Source organism: Lactuca saligna, chromosome 6, assembly GCF_052625555.1.
Source record: "Lactuca saligna cultivar CGN05327 chromosome 6, ASM5262555v1, whole genome shotgun sequence".
NCBI lineage: Eukaryota > Viridiplantae > Streptophyta > Magnoliopsida > Asterales > Asteraceae > Lactuca > Lactuca saligna.
The window spans coordinates 142,561,056-142,580,986 of NC_136422.1; positions in this window are offsets into that span (position 1 = coordinate 142,561,056).

Consider the following 19,931-nt stretch of genomic DNA (forward strand, 5'->3'; position numbering starts at 1 on the left):
ACAGTAGGGGGAGATAGTCCCCCAGAATACCGGTCGATAGGGCCGAAGGGGCGGTCATGCCCAACCATGCTAGATAGACTGTGATATATGTGTTATGTGGTAGTAGTAGGGGGTGAAATAGTCCCCAGTATCCGGTCGAGAGGACCGAAGGGGAGGCCAACACCCAGATATGCTAGGCAGTATCCGGTTGAGAGGACCGAAGGGGAGGCCAGCACCCAGATATGCTAGGCAGTATCCGGTCGAGAGGACCGAAGGGGTAGGTCGGGCACCCAGATATGCCTGACAAATTTACGTATGTTATGTGATTATGTGGTATGTGGTACTGTGGGGGAACTCACTAAGCTTTGTGCTTATGTTTTACAATTTTGGTTTGAGGTACCTCTTCTTCGAAGGGGAAGGAGCTGGCGCGGTAGCGGCACATCATGCACACACTCTGGTTTACGCATTTACGAGATTCACTGGGATTTTGTACTCTGATATTTTGATGGGTTGTATGGTTTGGCTTTTTAAACATGGTTTACGTTGTGTTATTGTGTGATCAAACAATGTTTTTAATTGTTAATGTTTTCTAACGTAATGTTTTAAAACGAAATTTTCGGACGTGAAAATTGGGTTGTTACAGATTTATGTGAAAACATTGTTATATGCCTAGGAATTGTGAATGTGAAACTAGGGTTAACTAGAGAATGGGTAAATTAATGTGTGAGCTTGTGTGATAAACCATCAATAAGAGGTTAATTGAATTATTAATTTGATTAACTAGTTACAAGTCTTATTTAACCCGAATAAGTAAACTAGGGAATTTATTAGTTTAATCACTTGATATATTTTCTAATGATTAGTAATAGCGAATGTGAATCTAATCACCTTAGTCAGCAACCAATAATAATTAATCCATTGCACTGCCATAAAATTAACCATAGGAACAAATGAATCGAACCTAAATAGAAACCTTTTTATTACTGAATTTAGTTGATTTTGTATTTGTTTTTTAGCTGTTAGTTATTTAAACTGTGTGTTAGTTAGTGTGTTAAAGTTTCTAGTCTTGCAAAACTAGAGAAAATCTTTTACTTTTATTACTTGCTTAGTTAATTCTAGTTATTAGTTTAATTTCCGTTCCTTGAGTTTGACACCCTACTTATTCAACTATATCACTAATAGACAGGTTCAGTGCCTTTGTGTGTTTAAATTTTGTCTTAAAAGTAGGCCTAAAACCTGTGCATTTTTATACACATCAAGTTTTTGGCGCCGTTTACGAGGAACAATTCAAAAAATTAATTCTAATTTCTAGTATTATCGATCATTTGTGTGAGATCTATCTTGCAAAAAGTTACTGCTTTAGTAGTTTAGTTATTAGGTTAAGTTTTAATTTTATCTGTTTTTTAGAATTTTTTTTGTTTAATTTTTTTTTCTGTTTTAGCCTTGAACTCGCCGAGTGCAATCAAAGCTACTCGGCGAGTCCACAGCTGAATTTTAGTTTCGTTTCTATTTTTTTTTGTTCTTTTTACGCGTGTTTCTTGTTTTGATTTTAGGTTTTATATAACTCGAGGATCCAATACACCCCTAGTTCCTCCATATGAAAATCCGAAATCCGCTCTTAGAAAAAACAAAGACAAGGTCGTTGAAGACACTAACTCGTCAAGAAAATCACCTTTCAAAGAACTTAAGTCAGTCTTTGGGAAGAAGAAGAGCAAGAAAATAGGCGAAACCAACAGTCAAAAGAGCGAGGAAAGCAAGTTTGAACATTTTGAAGGAATTCCAATTCGAAAAGAAACCGATACGGATTCCGAATCCGAAGAAGAATGCGACTTTGAAGGTGAACCCGCTAACACCATGGATAAAATCGACGAAGTTCCCATGGGTGAATAGAAGAAAAGGATACGTGACGATACCGACTCGTGACTCGTGCAACTCGTGATTCCTGTGACTGCCACTTTCCAACTAAAAGGCCACATACTTGCTCAACTTAAGGGAATCCCCTTCTACGGGAAAGATAACAAAGATGCTTACAAACATTTGGGCGAAGTTAACGGCGTAGCTGACTACTTCAATGTTCCTAATGTACCTCGCGAAACCGTTTTGCTTCGTATGCTTCCAGTCATATTCAAGGGAGCTACAGAAGATTGGCTGAAATCACTCCTTCCAGAATCCATCACTACATGGGCTAAAATGAAAGAAGAATTTATAGACCAATGTTGCCCTCCTTCAAAGATAACCAAGTTGAAGAAAGCCATAGCCAACTTTGAACAACAAGCTGGAGAGTCACTTTATTAGGCGTGGGGAGATACAAGGGCCTATTAAGGAACTGCCCACATCATGATCTAAATTGTCAACAAGAAGTTTCCATTTTCTATGATGGAGTCAATGTAACAACAGGGTAGCTCCTTGATTCGCAAGGACCTCTCACAAAGAAGCCACCCCCTGTGATCAAAGAACTAATTGAAGAATTCTCTAAACACTCTAGAGAATATCATAACCCAAGAAATGACTTAACTCGAGGGGTGGTGAACTCTATTACTGATGACATGGAAACAATGATGGCAAAATTGGAAAGCATGGATCGAAGGATGACTAGGATGGACCAATCCATCCATGCCATTAGAGTGGGATGCAAAAACTGTAGAGGGACTCACCTTACTAAAGATTGCGACCTTGACAAGAACGGGAACCAGAAAGTACAAGTGTGCTATTTAAGTGGAGATAGGTATGATGATAATTGGGAAAAACCAAAGAAAGAATGGCTACCATATGATGAGTACAAAAAGACAAGGGAGGAAAATATAAGCAAAAAGATAAAGGCTTTTATCAAAAGGAGGAACCAGTGCATGAAAAGAAATCAGATTTGGAAGACATGCTTACAAGATTCGTGGTTGCGTCGGAGAAAAGATATAGTGATACCGATGCTGCAATCAAAGATCAACAAAATATGTTAAGAGAACACCAAATTATGATGAAAGATCAACAAGCTCTGCTAAGGAATCAACAAGCGTCCATTCTCAACATAGAAAAAAAGTTGGGCCAACTTGCACAACAAGTGAACGAGAGACGACCGGGTGGACTTCCTAGTAATACCGAAAGTAACCCAAAAGATGCACATATAAATATCGTGACAACTAGGAGTGGGAAGATTATGACTCCTCTTGCCTCTATTCAACAAGAAGATCCATAGATGGTGCAAGAGGAAGAAGCAGAACATGGAGAATCACAAATTCTTGACCCGACTCGCCGAGTCGAGGTTACGGACTCGACAAGTCCCCCACCTGAACAGAAAAACAAGCCTCCTATTAAGCCATATCAGTCACCACTTCCATTTCCAGCTCGAGCTAGACAAGAAAAGAATGATGTTAACTACTAGAAGTTTCTGGAACACATAAAGGCTCTTCAAATTAATATGCCATTCATAGAGGCGGTTGCACAAATGCCTGAATATGCCAAATTCCTCAAGGAGCTTCTAACTAATAGAAAGAAGATGGAAGAGGTGAAGAAAGTGGTCCTAAACGAGAACTGTTCAGCCGCCATGTTGAACAAAACTACCTAAGAAAAAGGGTGATCCAGGAAGCTTAACATTACCCTGTCAATTAGGAAACTTAGCTACCATTTATGCATTGGGTGATTTGGGGGAAAGTGTAAATCTCATGTCATACTCATTCTTTAAGAAACTCGATCTTCCAGAGCCAAGGCCAATTCGAATGGCAATTCACCTAGCAAATAAAATGGTCACATTCCCGAGGGGAATATGCGGAGATATATTGGTGAAAGTTGATAAGTTCATATTCCCCGCAGACTTCATAATATTAGACATAGAAGCGGATCCTCAAGTCCCGATCATACTTGGAAGACCTTTCCTAAACACTGCGAGTGCTACAGTTGACATGTGAGATTCTAAACTCACTCTTCGGGTGGGAGACGAATCAGTTACTTTTGGGGTTGATCAAGCCATGAGGCATCCAAGGAATAGTGATGACACGACATTCTCGGTTGATATGTTGGAAGAGTTAATGGAGGAATGGAATGAAGATAAGCCCAACAAGTCCACCATCACCCTTAAAGAAGAATTTGATGCTGAAAGAGACCTGGTGGAAATAGAGAGACTACTTGAGGAAGCTAAATATAATGATCTGATCTAAAGTGCAGAACACTCGACTCGCCGAGTAGCCACGACCGACTTGACGAGTCCATTCGAAGAAAATCGTTTTGTCGTGAATTTTACCCATCACTCGACGAGTCCCCTCACTAGACTCGATGTGTTCAACATTTAGGACACAAAAACTAAACTTAAAGCACTACCAGATCACTTGGAGTATTCATTTCTTGAAGATGGCCAACAAAAACCAGTAATTATAGCTGCTGATTTGGCCAAACATGAAAAAGAAAGTCTTGTTGGTGAACTACGGAAGAGGAAAGGTGCTATAGCATGGAAGATAAATGATATCAAGGGAATTAGTCCGACTTATTGTTCTCATAATATTAATTTAGAAGAGGGTGCTAAACTTTTAGTTTAACGTCAAAGAAGACTTAACCTAAATATGCAAGAAGTTGTGAAAAAGGAGGTGGTTAAACTATTAGATGCTGGAATCATTTACTCAATCTCCGATATCCCATGGGTAAGTCCGGTGCAAGTGGTACCGAAAAAAGGAGGAATGATGATGGTGATCAATGAAAATAACGAGTTAATTCCAACAAGAACAGTAACCGTGTGGCGCGTTCGCATCGACTACAGAAAACTAAATGATGCCACATGCAAGGATCACTTTCCGTTTCCATTTATCGATCGAATGCTCGAAAGGCTCTCTGGTCATTTATATCATTGTTTTCTTGATGGTTTTTCGGGTTATTTTCAAATTCTAATCGACCCACAAGACCAAGAGAAGACCACCTTTACATGGCCACGTGGAACATTAACATATAGACGCATGCCTTTTGGGTTATGTAATGCACCATCTACTTTCCAAAGGTGCATGATGGCCATTTTTCACGATATGATTGAGAAATTTATGGAGGTCTTTATGGATGACTTCTCGGTGTTCGGTTCATCCTTTAAAGATTGTTTATCCAACTTGGATTTGATGCTAGCAAGATGTGAGAACACCAACATTGTCCTTAATTGGGAAAAGTGCCACTTCATGGTAAAAGAAGGAATTATGTTGGGACACAAAGTTTCAAGAAAGGGGATAGAAGTGGATTAAGCAAACGTAGACACTATAGCTAAGTTACCCCCTTTAACAAATGTAAAATGGGTAAGGAGTTTTCTTGGACATATGGGATTTTATCGTCGCTTCATTAAAGACTTCTCGAAGATCACTAGACCTTTGACTCAAATACTCTTGAAGGATGCTCCATTCGATTTCTCTTAAGAATGTCATGAGGCATTTCATTTATTAAAGGAAAGATTTACCACTACTCCTATCATGATAGCACCAAATTGGAATCTTCCTTTCGAGCTAATGTGTGATGCTAGTGATTATCCCGTGGGTGCTGTTTTAGGGAAAAGGGTTGATTAACATTTTCAACCTATTTATTATGCAATCAAAACTTTGATCCCAACTCAAGAGAACTACACTACTACCGAGAAGGAGCTGCTAGTAGTGGTATACACTTTTGATAAGTTCCAACCTTATTTGGTATTATGCAAGACCATAGTTTTTACCGACTATTCTGCCCTAAAATTAATTTTTTCTAAACAAGATGCTAATCCCCTATCGATACGTCGGGTCTTACTTTTACAAAAATTTGATGTTGAAATAAAAGATAAGAAGGGAATGGAAAATGTAGCTACCGACCATTTGTCAAGATTAGAAAACCCGCGTTTGGCGGAGTTAGAAGAAGACAAGATTGGAGATGATTTTCCCGATGAGTATCTTTTAGTAATAGCAGGATAGGTGCCATGGTTTGCAGATATAACTTACTACTTAGCAACCGAATACATTCCAAAAGACTTAACACACCAACAAAAGAAGAAATTCTTTTCAGAAATCAAGTACTATTTTTGGGATAAGCCATATCTTTTCTGAAGTTGTGCAGATTGAATGATACGAAGATGTGTATTTGGGAAAGAATGTCGGGAAATATTGGAACACTGCCATAGCGGGCCCGCTGGGGGACATCATGGAGCACATTACACGACTAAGAAGATTTTTGATATTGGGTTTTATTGGCCCATAATTTTGAAATATGTTGCTCAATATGTCAAGGAATGTGTTTCATGCCAACGAGTGGGGAACATATCATCCCGAAATGAGATGCTCAAACATAATATTCAAGTTTGTGAAATATTTGATGTTTGGGGGATTGACTTTATGGGACCTTTACCAATGTCAAGAGGGAATAAATATATCTTGGTGGCGATCGACTACGTATCTAAGTGGGAGGAGGCACAAACATTACCCACTAATGATGCTTGGGTGGTGTTGCGATTTCTGAAAAAGCTATTCTCAAGATTTGGAGTTCCTAAAGCTCTTATTAGTGACCGGGGCACTCACTTTGCAAATGATCAATTAGCCAAAGTATTAAAAAAAGTATGGGGTACTCCATAGATTCTCCACATCCTATCATCCACAAACTAGTGGGCAAACTGAAGTGACAAATAGGGCATTGAAAAGGATTTTGGAGAGATCGGTTGGAGGAAATCGAAAAGAATGGTCGGATAAACTTGATGAAGCACTTTGGGCCTTTCAAACGACTTTTAAAACACCTATTGGTACAACTCCATATAGGCTAATCTATGGAAAGAATTGTCATTTACCGGTTGAAATAGAGCACAAAGCTTTTTGGGCTTTAAAGATGTGTAATTTTGATTTGGCTGAACTTTGAACCAACCGATTGATGCAAATGAATGCCTTTGAAGCACTTAGAAATGAGGCCTACACTAGCTCCATGATTTACAAAGAAAAGACCAAGAATTGGCATGACAAAAGACTAAAGGGTAATAAGGACTTTAAAGAAGGACAAAAGGTGTTACTCTTCTATTCAAGGTTAAACCTTTTTCCGGGCAAGCTGAAAACACAGTAGGATGGTCCTTTTGTGGTGAAACAAGTTTTTACACATGGAGTAGTTGAACTTATATCAAAGGATAGGACTCCTTTCAAAATTAATGGTCATAGAGTAAAGAAATATGAAGAGGGAATTCCAAAACATGAAGGACTTGAAGAAGGGATGCATTTGGAAGAAACTATAGAAACGTAAGGCGGGAAGGAGTCCAACTAACGACTCCTTAAAAAGAATCGCTTCCGGGAGGCAATCCGAGTTTAGAGTTTGCTTTCTTTTACCTTTCGTTTTTTTGTTAGAATCTGCTTTATCAATCTTTCTTTGTGCTTAAAATGATTGCTTGAGGGCAAGCAATGCTCAAGTGTGGGGTTGGTCGCATAAAATTTAAGAACTAAATCTTTTACCAAACAGAACGTAAAACTTGTCGAGTCTATGTATCTACTCGGCGAGTCCATTTTGGAAATCATGAAAAATCGTGAATTCGTGTATCTATTTGGCGAGTAGGCACTTCTACTCGACGAGTCCACGTATTTAACTGAAAAAAAATATTTTCACATTCTGTAAATAAGGGTTTTTAATCCTAATTGGTAAATCACAACTTCATACGCAACCACTAGCCGCTCGTCGAGCATCTTCTTCTCTCAAGCCTTCATCTTCAAATTCTTGCTAATTCTTGCATCTTCAACCAAAAAGGTAACGTCTTATCTACAAAATATTGATAAAGTTCATGTCTTGGGCAGATTTGTGGCTGTAATCCATGAAAAACCGGGTTTGGGGTTTACCCCAATCCTAGGGTTTTGCTCTTTAGGTCGATTTAGGATGTTTTGGACGTAATTTATTGTAGATTTATGCTTAATAGACATACGAAGACAAACCCATGGATTAATTTTTAGATTTGTACGGTTGATTTCTCCCGAATCAGAATGGACTCGCGCAGTTCATACTACTCGCTGAGTCGGTGCATGGACTCGACGAGTCTAGGTTGCAAATGCTCAAAATTTTGATATTTTTAATTTCTCTGTGTTTTGTTTGTGGTGTTCTTGGTTTTGTTTTGCAAGAAATATTTGTAAGCGTGAACAGAGTTCAAGGGGAGGTGGCTATAGGGACCTCCCATGGCTAACTTTTCCACAAATAACTTCCAAATCTTCACTCGCTCATGAGAAAACAAGTTGGAAGCATTAAGACACAAAGAAGTATATGTTCCCAACGAAATTGACTGGCATTGGATGGATCAAACTGGATTGGAGGAAGAGTTGACTCCTTATTTGGTCAAGTCTTTCGAATATGATGGAATGACAATAATTTGTGACGACTGGAGTCGATTGTTCAAGATTCAAGAGCCAGTTTACCAAGAACTATGTTGGGAGTTCTTTTCTACCATCTCCTTCCGAGTTGGTAGTGATTATTATAATCTGGATATCCCTATGTTCCGAGTTGGGAATAGAGAGTAAATCAAAGAAGGAACCAAGCTGGTGGAAGTGGAGCTAGAGGAGATGAGGAGGAAGATAAATATTGATATTTTTATGGTTTTATTTGTTTGGTTATTTGAAACAAATTATTATTTGTTTTGTGTGTTTTGAACTTTTAGTAAAAGGTTAAAGTAGGAGTTTGTTTATTATCACTTATGGTTGTTCTTATCTTTTCGGATTAAATCTAGGATGCATGCAAGGGTCTCAAATGTCAAAGCTAAAGTAAGGGTCGGGTCTAGATGAGGATGTGCAAGTTTTGAGTTTAAGGTCGAGTCCGTTAGTAAACAGGGTTAAAGAGTGTTACTTATTGAAGAAAAATGAAGGAGGGATACTCAATTTCCATTACCAAACGCATTAGAAACGGATTCAAAGCAAAAGATTTATTTTCCAATCAACGTTGTACTCGCCGAGTGCATATTTTGGACTCGACGAGTCCCTTTGCAATTCTACAACTTTTCTGCTAGAAACACTTCTACTCGCCGAGTTGTCATATTTACTCGACGATTTATTCACTATACCATCTCCTTCCGAGGTGGTAGTGATTATTATAATCCGGATATCCCTATGTTCCGAGTTGGGAAGAGAGAGTAAATCAAAGAAGGAACCAAGCTGGTGGAAGTGGAGCTAGAGGAGATGCGGAGGAAGATGAAGATTGATATTTTTATGGTTTTATTTGTTTGGTTGTTTTAAATTTTGTTTATTTGTTTTGTGTGTTTTGAACTTTTGGTACTAGGTTAAAGTAAGAGTTTGTTTATTATCACTTGTGGTTGTTCTTATCTTTTCAGATTGAAGCTAGGATGCATGCAAGAGTCTCAAATGTCAAAGCTAAAGTAAGGGTCGGGTCTAGATGAGGATGTGCAAGTTTTGAGTTTAAGGTCGAGTCCCTTAGTAAAGAGGGTTAAAGAGTGTTACTTATTGAAGAAAAATGAAAGATGGATAATTAATTGTCATTACCAAACACATCAGAAATGGATTCAAAGTAGAAGATTTATTTTCCAATCAGCATTGTACTCGCTGAGTGCATATTTTGGACTCAACGAGTCCCTTTGCAATTCTGCAACTTTTCTGATAGAAAAACTTCTACTCGCCGAGTTGTCATATTTACTTGACGAGTCATTCACTATTCTATCCTCAAGGCTTACATTTTAACTACATTTGATATGGGCCTTACTCATATTCTTTGAAGATTAATTCCTTATGATTTTCGAGACCATTTTCCTGCATATTTGGAGCCGTACCACACAAGATTTGACACACAAGGCATGGATGATCTGTTCCCACGCCTAAAGTCAATTAAAGATGGAGATATTCATGAAGACATATCAACCTCGCCACTACTATCCTAGGGGAGTTTGTTCCAATTCCCTCTTTATTTTTCTTTATCATGCATAACATGCAATGGGGACATTGCATAAATTAAGTGTGGGGTAGGGGTTGGTTACACTACACTAGTTAAAATTAAAAAATTTTGCATTAAAAATTACTAGATTAATTTAGAAAATTTGGTAAAGCAATTAGGATTCCATGCTAGTGTTATTTTTGATGATTGCATTAGGACCCAAATGTTTAGTTGAGCTCATATACATTCTAATGCAGTTGTGGCCTCCCTTATTCTAGTGAAATCATGGGACAAAAACACCACATTGCTTAGTTTGAGGGATGCAATATGTTTAGCATCGTGTACTTGAAATATATCCAGGAAAATTAATTCTTTAACCAATAAAGGTTGAAGTCAAGTGTCCTTGCTTAAGAATGTAGGTTTTGAGTGAAAAAAAAGTGAGTTACATGTGAAAAAAAAGAGAATTACAAGAAAAGTTGTAAGAGTTTTGGATCAATCAAAGTGAAGATCAAAAGATGAAAATTCCGAAGATTTACAAAGTTGAAGATACCAAAAATTAAAAAAGGTGGTGAATTCTAAGAAATCAAGATCAAATTATCAAAGAAGTGAAGAATTCCAATAGCTCCATAGTGTTATCAAAAAGTTGTAATTTTCTAGATTGTGTATGCTTGGGTTGCTTGACCAAAAATACCTTGAGGTTAAGAAAGTTTTCTGGGGATGGATTCGGAGGGATACATAAAATGAGCATTGTTCAAAAGATGTGCGTGAGTGTTTATGAGGATTGTAAGTATTTAGAATTAAGGGAGGTCCTTAGGAAAAATTTAGACATAAATGCATGCGTTGCGGTTTTGGCATAATGGCTGGGTTCAACTGGGATTGTTTTATATGATACAAAAGTCAAGTGTGGAGTATTTTGATATGTGCATATTTTGCTATATTTTTAGTATAGATTTTTATTATTTATTAGCTAATTATTTCCGAATTATGGACAAAAGGTACTTAATAGTGTTCAATTGTATTTTCAGTCCAAAAGATACGCTCGAAAAAAAGGAAGCAGGAGAGGCGATCGGAAGCTCGGAAACTGAAGAGAGAAGAAAAAGAGCCAAATCCTGAAGCTACTCGGTGACTAGGAACGTCTACTCGACAAGTACCCACGAAGGTTCACGAAGAAATATGTAAAGTCCTTTCCGTACGCAAATTCTATAAAGGGGACTCGGCGAGTCGGTTATCTACTCGAGGAGTAGACCATGTTTTGTGAAAACTCTAAATAGAAGCCACATTCCCGAATTTAGGTTTTCTCTGGAATCCATGTGGAATTACTTTTTGACCAATAAGACATCTGGAGCTTTGGAAATCGTGTGAGAACCCCAATCTTCAATTCTAAGAAGATTTAAGGCAACATAAGCTTACTTTTCTACTTTATCTTTGGATAGAACTATGTTGGGATTGTTAGAATTTGTTTTTAGGTTTTTATCTGCTGTAATTATGAACTGATTCCTTTAGTTTCTGTTTAGGGTAGATAGTTTTGCTCCCATGGATTGATTTATATTTAGATTGATTGTTTATTGGTGAATGTTGTTAAATTAAGCTTGTTAAAGAGCCTTATGCATTAACCATAACTATTTTCTTTTAATTAACAAGTAATTAAGTTGCATGAACATCTCTTAATTGCTTACCTCATATGATTTATGTGAAAACATTGTTATATGCCTAGGAATAGTGAATGTGAAACTAAGGTTAACTAGAGAATGGGTAAATTAATGTGTGAGCTTGTGTGATAAACCATCAACAAGAGGTTAATTGAATTATTAATTTGATTAACTAGTTACAAGTCTTATTTAACCCGAATAAATAAACTAGGGAATTTATTAGTTTAATCACTTGATATATTTTGTAAGGATTGGTAATAGCGAATGTGAATCTAATCACCTTAGTCAGTAACCAATAACAATTAATCCATTGCACTGCCATAAAATCAACCATAGGAGCAAATGAATCGAATTTAAATAGAAACCTTTTTATTACTGAATTTAATTGATTTTTACTTGTTTTTTAGCTGTTAGTTATTTAAACTGCGTGTTAGTTAGTGTGTTAAAGTTTATACTCTTGAAAAACTAGAGAAAACCTTTTACTTTTATTACTTGCTTAGTTAATTCTAGCTATTAGTTTAATTTATGTTCCTTGAGTTCGATACCCCACTTATTCAACTATATCACTAATAGACAGGTTCACTGCCTTTGTGTGTTTAAATTTTGTCTTAAAAGTAGGACTAAAACTCGTGCATTTTTATACACATCAAGCACCCATATATGCTAGGCAGTATGTGATTATGTTTATGCTATGCTGTTATGTGGTAGTAATAGGGGGTGAAATAGTCCTCGGTTACCGGTTGAAAGATACCGAAGGGGAGGCAAGCTCCCAGTTACCGGTTGAAAGATACCAAAAGGGTAGGTCGGGCACACAGATATGTGTGGCATGGGGTAGGTCGGGCACCCCGGTATGCCTGACGGTGTGGTAGGTTGAGCACCCCGGTATGCTCAGTAGGCTAGGTCGGGCACCCAGATATGCCTAGCAATATGTGATTGTATGGTATGTAGTATGATGGGGGAACTCACTAAGCTTTGTGCTTACGGTTTTCAGATACTTTGTTTTCAAAGGAAAGGAGTCAGCTTGATCGTAGCGCATTACACCAGGTTTTCCGCACACAAGATCTTTGGGTTACACTCTGATATGGTTTATGATATTATGTTTTGATTATTGACACTTTGGTTTTGACATGAGATATTATTATGAATGTTTTTATACTGATGGTTTTATGTAATAACTTAATTACAAATGAATTTTTTGGCCTGTATTTTTGGGATGTTACACAAGCCCACCATGCAAGTTTCAGATATTGATACTATAAAAAACACGAAACAATTTTGTTAAATCATGTATATTAGAATTGAGCAGTGAAAACATGCATCTTATGAAAGTACTACATACATTCCTCTAAGACATTTGATCAAACAACTTGTTTGCAAGGCCAACCATCCCAAATCAGATCAAAAGACAAAAAAAACATCACACATATGAGCCTTAAGAACACAAGTTCAAACATCTAATTCATGCTACAGAATAATTTACACAATTAGATATCACACATGGTCAATAAACACATTCCCTTTTTTATAATTTTTTATATATGAACAACAAATAAGTAGCAGCAAACAAGTAGTTGTGGCTTTCGAATGTAGAATAAAAGTAAGAAATCAGACCAACCTCAATTCATAATAACACTAGCATCAAAAGTATAAACTATATATTCCAATCGTCAATGATATAAGAATTCAAAAATAGATCTTTACTTTATGATGAATCGATACCTGAATGAATCATGGTGGAAACATTAGTAAATAGATCGTTGAGAGCTTCAATGTGTTCATCGTGTTCATGTGTTACCATATTCTCAGCCATGGCGACAAAACTTTGCACCTGAAGTGGAACAATCAATTAAATTATTAAACTAATAGATGATGAATCTATCGATAAGAAAAAGTGTAATGATCATTTGGTAATAATCAAAATTTGCAATGTTCCCAACTGATAGAAGAAGTAATCGTTGTATGAGTTTCAATAATCCCTGGTAACCGAATTGAATTATTAAACTTTTGGCAGATTAATCCTCTATTAATAACTCTAAGGGAAACGTAAATATTTACCGGTAGAACAAGACGACGGAGCTGCAGATGATGGTAGAGACACTTGTCGGCGGTGGTAAGAAGACATAGATCCGACTACACAAGAGCGAGGGTCTAGATTAGAAGGCTTTTAGATTTAGAGTAAACAACAATTATAGTCCGTGGATTTATCTTCAACATATAGTTTTTGTCCGTTGGGATTATTGTTTGGCTTATGACGATGGTGGTGATGTTTTTTGGGATGATCGGCGGAATCGATTCTCACCGATGTTATCCTGATCAAATGAATCGTCGTCTCGAAGGCGTAAGGTCATGTGTGTGTGTTTGTGTATGTGAGGGAGAAAGAGAGGGGGAGACGACGAGGAAGGCGATCAATTGATGGGGGTGACAATTAACGGAGGCGGCCATGGATTTCAGACGGTGGTTTCATCCAACAATCAACGGTGAAGTTGGCGTGATGAAGGTGTCGAGAAAGAGAGAGAGAGAGAGGTAGGGTGGAGAGTGAGAGAGAGATAGAGAGAGATCGAGGCAGAGTTGACGTGATTAAATCTGATAAGGGGGAATAAATTACACTATTCCTAAAATACCCCTGAGTCTTTTCAATTAGATGCCCCTGTCCATGTTTGTTTTCACGTATTTACAAAAATACCACAAAGCATCCTAACCCTCTATTATTTTAATCTAATGACCATTGTTTAGTTATCGAGTTCTCCGGCAACTTTGAGTTCTCAAATGATCCTTACACACACACACACACACACACACTCTCTCTCTCTCTCTCTATATATATATATATATATATATATATATATATATATATATAGCTAGGTTATTTTGTTTCTTACATCCATTGTGTTCCCGTAAGCATAATTCTGGACCAATAGATGAATAAAATCAATGGTCATGATCTGAGGGTCTACGATAATACAATAGGGTAACATATATCATATAATAACTCAAATTTAATTAAAAAAGTATTTTAGACAACTAACTATATTTAAAAAAGGAAATTTTCGAAATTAAAGGGGTGATTCTGATTTTAAAAAATTATTTAATTTCAATTCTAATTTAATTTATAATCATAACCGATTATAACTTATTTTATTCTGTCAGAATGCGATTCTATTATAATGAAATTTTGTTATAATGACACTTTGTTAGAATAACAGTTTATGACATCCTTTAAGAATACATAAATAAGAAGAAAACATGAATAAGTACATTATGAAACAATATACAAAATTGATTCTTGAACTAATAATATGTATAATAATTCATTCTGAAAGAATAATGTTGCTAAGATTCATTTTATACCTTATGGCGGAATACATTCTACTATAAGACACTCTTGTTCTCCGTATTTTCTTTCTTTTCCACATGAATGATAAACTCTTCAAAACCTAAAAAGAAAAAAACCTATTAAAATCTAACAAAAACACTAATCTATTCTAAAATAATATTATTGATAAGATTTGCTTTATAAATTTGGCAGAATACATAAACTACATTCTGCTAGAATACAAACATTCTAAAAGAATGGATTTATAAAAATAAATTCTGACAGAATACATACAATTCCATTCACACCTCATACTCAACTTTCACATCATAATAAACTAATTTTTTCTAAAAACAACACAAATTAGGTTTTTTATACATTGTAAGAGAGAAGAAGTAAAAAACAAACATTAATGGTATCCTATTGAGACTTACAAGTTTAATAATGCATAGATTCTTCAAAATCTTGATATATATTTTGGTAGAATACATAATATTTATGGTAGAATAGATGGGTGTGTTAGCAATATTTTCTTGGAAATTTCATCCTTACCACAGACACAACTGGTCAAATATTTCACAAACATGCTAATTGTAAAAATTACTAGAAACTATGTTTTAAATTTGGAATTAGTCAATTAGTGAGAATTTGGCATGAAACATCTCTTGTGCTTTCTAACTATTGCAATTGAGAGATGATATAATAAACTTTTCTGGTCACCAGTGCCATTGTATGTCTCCATTGCAAAAAAGGACACTTGAGGTTCAATTTCTTGTAACACGGGGAACATGTTATGTGCCCATTCTCACACTACAACTAAAAAAAACATGTTATGATTATTACAAGAGCATAATAGTATTCAAATAATCAAATTCGAAGAGGGAAAGTATTAATTTCCTGGTAGATTAGGATGTACAATCGAGTAATTGCATTAGGGCCACGATAGTACTTTTTCATGATGACTGGCCACTCAACGCAGTCAAACATGAGATCCAAATCCGAGACCTTTTGAGGGTATTTTCGTAATAGTTGCATGATCCCCCAAAGTGTGAAAACATATCTAGATTGAAATGACTCCTGATGTGGTTCAACATAAGCCCTTCCATTTGATATCACTAGACAAAAATTTGTAGTCTTTTTTTTCCCTTTCCAACATATCTTTTGTGATTACAGTCTCTTTTCATGGCCTTAGATCCTCATGAATCCAACAAAAATATTCTAAACACCCTGTTTTCTTGGGAGGTTTTGAAGGAATTACTTGAGTTATGGTAGGTTCAATTTACAATGTTTTGGTAGTTTGGACTGAACTCCCAGAGGGATTTTTAGCTATTAACTGTATCATGGAAGATCAAAACAGAAGAATATTAGATTCAAAGCAACATATCATCAAGATTCTATGTGTTTCAAATTTTCAATCCATTTGACAGTTGATTAGTCGTTTTAATATGGAATTATAATGTGGAAATGTAGCATCTCTATCCCTTATATTAGAAAAATAGTTGCCCGCTATTTTCTCTCAAGATCCAACGCATTATTCAACATTTGATTAGTCATTTTATGCATCATAAATTTGGCGTTTCCAGTACAGATTAAAAAAACAAAAAAAGGAGAAATTCAAAAGCATAAGTCGGTCGGAATCAGAGTCGGACATGGGGACTTACGGAGCCGGTAGCATCTACAAAGCGCGTGGTATAGGAACCATCCTAATAGAGTAGGCTCTGGATGATCAGGATCTGCATGCCTGGGTCTCTTATATCTCACAAAGGTAGGCTCCACCCATCGAATCAACTAAATGATGTCATTGTCCGGTATCCTCCAAGGCTACCTCGCCTCCCTAGTCAAAACCCGCATCTTTCCGAGAGCGGTAGTATTCTGCTCCTGGATAGGTAAAGAAACCATCCTACTAGATTCAACCCCATAGGAGAGGCCCAATGAACCCAACAAATCCTGTTCGAGAATGTGGTACCTAGAGCGATACCAGACAAGTAAAGAGCAAGGGTGAAAGGAAGGTGAAGATGAACCTCTATTTGAGTGAGGCACCACATGTAGTAAAAGTTGCTAGAAGGAATCTTGTTACACTCCTGTCTATGACAATTGGTGGATGCGAACAGTCGGTGAAGCAAACAATAGATAGGAGAGTGGAAGGCGCTCTCCTTGGACACCCGGGGGACATAGGTCCCCTGAGCATGGGCCCAAACCTACATAAAGCTATACTCCTACGGATTAGCAGTGATACAGCTATCCAAAAATGCATAAAAAAGAGACTCATAGTTTCCTTAGCAGTGTAAATCCCTAGATGCCTCCCCAGCTCAATGAGGCTGCTAGAGCAGGATATGCCTCCTAGGAAAAAAGAAAACATTGATCGATCAGCCTAGAGCCTCGACTTTTTGTCAAAGTTGAATGTCGAAAAAAACTCCCAAGAACTCCTAGTAGATCATCTTCCAAATCCCAATAACCACCACCATCTATGGCAAACGAAAATCTCGAGACCGCTATCATCCCGAAGTGATCGGGTGAGGAATGATGGTGGCTAAGCATACATGACAGTGCTATCCACCACACTCCCAGAAAGAGCCCATGGAATGCTAACCTTCTTGGACACAAGGGCAATGAAGTGAGAAATGAAAGTACCCCGATCAGGAAGGTCATCGAGGAACTGTAAGAAAGGAAGCGTTGGCTAGTTAGGAGGTAACTGACCTGCAACCTTTCAACCTCGTCTCGACATATCTATAGCAAAATAAGGCAAGAAAACAGTTAGAATTAGGATAACTTAAAATGAAAATGGGATTAAGATAAGGAAGACGCGCCAGATGCACGTTGCATGCGAGTGCATGCTGCGCAACGCATTTGTGCGACGCTCCCCAAGAACATGAAGAACAGCAGACATGGCAACGTGCTTTATCATCCAATTTTCAACCTAAAAATCAATTAGGGATGTTTGGTTATTCCTCTAGAACACGTATAGGCTTCTCATTTCGTCCGGAACAACACCAAATTCTAATTGTTTAGTTCAAAATATTCAAAATTTAAAACTTTAAAATGAGAATCAATAGATGAATTAAACCCTAAATTGAGTATATATTAAGTAAAATCGGTAGTATAGGATGCTATATTACTCATCATTTTCACAAAATAAAACCGAAATTCGCAAATTGATAAAATCCTCTAAAAACCTTTAAAAATTGGAAATTTAGGCCACAATTTGGGTTAGGGTTTAGCATAGAGATTACATAGTACTAGAGTGATCAAATGAAGTGAAGAAATCGATGAAAAGAAGCAGACGTGCAAATTGTGCGTCATGCGTGTGGACCCCGATAGCGACAAGGAGATAAAGATAGAAGGAATGTTCGAATGAAGCCAAAAATCGACTTGAATACTGATCTGCTATCTATACGTGACACACGGATCATGTGTCTAATGTGCACAAGCAAGATTTGTCCTTTATGACAATTTTGACCCTTTGGATTCCCTAAAATAATAAAAGCATTTATCAGATGGATGTCAAGAATCCTTTCTTGAATGGTGATCTTCATGAGGAATTATACATATTTCCTCCCCCTGGTATTGCTCACCAACCAGTTGAAGTTTGTCGACTTCGGAAGGCTCTATATGGCCTCAAACAAGCCCCTCGTGCATAGTTTGAGAAATTTTCTACGATGATTACTTATCTTGGTTTTCAACCAAGTAACCATGACTCGACTCTTTTTATTCGATGTACGAATGCAGGTCGGATTATTCTTTCCTGATATGTAGATAACATAGTTATTGCTGGTGATCATCATGATGGTATAGAGTCTTTAAATCATGATTTGGCTCACTATTTTGCTATGAAAGACTTGGGATTGCTTCGTTATTTCTTGGGGATTAAAGCTGCTCAATCTCCAAAGGGTTATCTTTTATCTCAAACGAAGTATATTTCAGATTTGTTTGAACGTGCATGACTCATGGATAATCGAACAGTTGACACGCTTATAGAGAGTAATGCAAAGTACTCTCCAACTTATGGTGACCCATTATCAGATCCAAGCCTTTACCGTACCATTGTTGGGAGTTTGGTTTACCTGACTGTTACTAGACCGGATATTGCTCATGCAGCTCATGTGGTTAGCCAGTTTGTCACTGCTCCTACTACTATTCATTGGAGAGCTGTTCTTTGTATTTTGAGATATTTACATGGTACTCAGTTCCACACTCTTATGTTACCATCTTCATCATCTCTTTAGTTGCGTGCCTATAGTGATGCAAATTGGGATAGTGATATTTATGATCGTAAGTCTACTACTCGGTATTGTGTTTTCTTGGAGATTCATTGATATCGTGGAAAAGCAAGAAACAAGATGTTGTTTCTCGATCTTCTACAAAATCTGAGTATCGAGCCATGACTATTGCGCACTTGTGAGATTGTTTGGTTGAGATAGCTTCTTGCAGATATGAGCGTTCACATCTCTTAGCCTACCCCTTTGTATTGTGATAACGAGAGTGCGATAATGATTGCCAAGAATTAGGTGTTTCATGAGCGCACAAAGCACATTGAGATTGACTGTCATTTCACACGTCATCATCTCCAAAAGGGCGTCATCTCCCTTCCTTATATTCCTTCCTCTTTGCAGATTGTTGATATTCTTACGAAGCCGTTGACTGCTCCTCGATTCCATTTTCTTTCTGACAAACTCTCAATGCTTATTGTTGTTGCATTGTGAGTTTGAGAGGGGGATGTTAGCTTAATAAGATTTTGGGCTTTATTTTATATTGGGTTTTATGTTTGGTTCTTTTTGCTAGGAAACTCTAATTAGTTTTTCTATATATTATGTCTTTCCCTTTCATTTTATTTATACTTTTCGTTGATAATAATAAGAAACCCTAACTGTTATATGTTCTTCACTTATTAATCCAAATAGTTAAGTTTGCATGTAGGTTAACTATTTTTATTTTTGACTTGTGTCAAAATGACAATCGTCGGTCTAACTTAATTTGAATTATAATTTATTTTTAACTGATCGTAAATCATCAAAACATATTTACTTATCCAACATCCTAAATCATTTTGTTCAAAAATTAAATTATAACCGCAATGATATAGTTTTTGTAATTATATTTGGAAATCAAATTAAAAAATTAAAAAGAAAAATCCAAAAAAAAAGTTTATGATCAATTGCCCCGGGCCATATCAATATAAT